The 2776-nt window shown below is 43.7% G+C and overlaps 1 protein-coding gene across 1 annotated transcript in view; it reads right to left on the bottom strand.

Annotated features, from left to right (window-relative positions):
* Positions 1-2776, bottom strand: part of acsf3 (acyl-CoA synthetase family member 3) — a 13478-nt gene that overhangs the window by 5731 nt on the left and 4971 nt on the right. The window lies entirely within an intron of this gene.

Below are 2776 nucleotides of genomic sequence, written 5' to 3' on the forward strand. Positions count from 1 at the left end.
AGAGAGAGAGAGAGAGAGAGAGAGAGAGAGAGAGAGAGAGAGAGAGAGCATATAACTGAATAGGGAGGAAGGCAGAGGGATATAAGGAAAGGCGAAAAGGAAAGAAGTGTATCTATTGGACGGGGCCATGCAAACTAAATTATTACATCCAGACTCATTTGCACATGTGAAAGTGCCGTTTTGTTCTTTTATTTGATGTAAATCGCAAAGTAAGGTCCAGAGAGTAGCCTCATACCAAACCTGTCAACATGCTAAAAATAAATCAAGAAAAAAGATTTGTAGATTTGTAAAGGTCAGAGGGAGGAAAACAGCAGAGCGCCGTAGGGCAGAGGCCGCATGTCGGCCAGTTAGAAGGCTTTCTGTACAGCTACTTTTGACAAATGTGATTGTTGACTGTTACAGAAGGAGCCGCTCGTATCTTCCGCTGCATCAAGCATGCTGCTTTAAACACACAGGCTTTAATGTGCATAAGCATACATTGTGAACTACTGTCATGCTCATATAAAAACACTGTTCAAATATCGCATAAACTCACTTGTTCAAGGACAAAGCTATTTTACACACCCCGCCCCACCCACTCTATCTCATCCCTCACACACACACACACACACACACACACACAGTCTGGGTACATCACAGTAGACGATGGGACGACATCATGAATTAAGCGAAGGTGAACGACAGCTTCTCCCCCCTGGGAGACAAACGCTCCTCCCTTGCTGTCTCCCCTTCCCCTCCCCTCTCAGTCTACTTATCCTCACTTCTTCTGCTTTCATTCTACCTCCATTCCCCAAGTGCTTCTTTTTCATTCCCTACCTTCATCTCTGACTTCACAGCTTCCCTTCATCTTTCTTTCTTCCCTCCACCCTTTGCTTCCTATCTCACATTCACTTACCTTCTCTCTCCATTTCGTAATTTCCTGGATCGCTGCCTCTGCAGTCTCTCTCTCTCTCACCTAGACACATACTTGCACACAGAGAGATGCAGTCTCTCCCCTCATCCATCTCACCGACGTAGCACCATATCCTTCTTAATATGCCAGCCATTTCTAAACTCTTCCTTCCACTTCTCCTTTGAGTCACCTCGCTGTAGACTCCCCTAATCTATTATGTATCTAACTTCTCTCACCTCCTCTGGCCCTAATAAACAAATAAATAGATAGACAGATACAGCGGAGGTGATCTCACAATATCATTACAAGTTAATCTAAAAATTGTGGAGCGTTCACAGGTCACCTGTACACATACAGAATAGAACTTAGTGGATTATTATCCGAGTGTGCCCTGACCATTCTGGGTGGTGTCTATCAAGTGCAGTGGAGCGCTTCCACCAAGTCCAGTCTGGAGGGGAGAGGAAGGCAATTTATGTCCATCAAAGAGTTGAACTCCACCTCGGGGACAGGATGTGATGAGAGCAGAGGACCATGGCCTGCATCCTAAACAACTCTATGGTCTACTCAGGCCTCAACATGGGACTCCCAAACAATTGCTTCTTCCCGAGAAGGACTGGATGTTGAACGGCGAAGTGTCCGTCGCACTGACGATCGACAACAGGTATGAAAACTTGGCATTAATGCTTGGTCAGATTTTGATTAAATTAAATACATTTTGAACTAATGATGGCGATAGATGAAAGGTGAAAATGGAAAGTCAGGGGATCACGAAAGACGGTGGGATTCATCCTCTGGGGATCATGAATGTCTGTACCTAATGCTGTGCCAGTAGATCTAGTAGTTGTTAAGCTATTTCACTGGATGAATTAAAACTTTGCGTTGCTGTTGGCACCATAGAAGAAGTGAAGGGATCACCAAACCAGTAGGCTTCATCCTCTGGCGGCCATGAATGTCTGTATAAAATGTCATGGGAATCCATCCAATAGCTGCTGAGATATTTCTGTCAGGACCAAAGTGGTGGACAGACAGACAGACAGATTGACTACTGCATAGAGACATTATCATCACTTGAGACAAAACACAAAAGTGCTGAGTCCCCTCGTCTTCTCCCACCTAAACCATTAATGTATGAACTATTACTTTATACATTTTTAAATTATAGAATAGGCAAATGTGAGTTTGTAAGTAGCACCTCATCAATCCGTAAATAAAATGCCTTTATCTGGTAGAACACAATGAATTGATGCACTATCCCTCCCTCCTATTAAATATCTCTGGTTTTTTAATGAATTAATGAGTTGTTTCCTCACGGTTAATCAGAAATATGAGTTGCTGTGATGACGTAGTCAGTAGGGATTCCAATAAACAAAAACAATCTGACCAGTGCTGTTGAAACCCCAGGATGAGTATCTGCTCCTGTCATGCTAGACATGCTGCATGTGCGTTTTACTGGATCACAATTCCTGCACTGAAAATGTTTGTCACTACCTTCAGGCAAAATCAGAAAGAAATCAATGCCGGCCTCTGCTGCGTGGGCTACCCTTCAGAGATCTTAGGGGATAGAAGAGACAGACTATCGATCACTTCATCAATGTACTGTTACTTCAGGAGGAGGAGAATAAAGGCTGTTTTCTGAGGGTGAGAGGAGGGGTTTTGTGATTTGGTACACAAGGTCAGGGATAACAGCTGAATACTGATATAACAGTGTAGCAATACCCATGTTGACAGTTGTTCCTTTAAACACCTTTCCTTTCCATGTACCTTCACTGCCGCAGCTGCAGAGGACCTGACATGCAAACAAAAACATGTGCATCTTTACCCCTATATGTTTCAAAGCCACACACACACACACACACACACACACACACACACACACACACACAC

This window comes from Anarrhichthys ocellatus, unplaced genomic scaffold (genome assembly GCF_004355925.1).
Source record: "Anarrhichthys ocellatus isolate YVR2014 unplaced genomic scaffold, GSC_Weel_1.0 scaffold6, whole genome shotgun sequence".
NCBI classification, from domain to species: Eukaryota; Metazoa; Chordata; class Actinopteri; order Perciformes; family Anarhichadidae; genus Anarrhichthys; species Anarrhichthys ocellatus.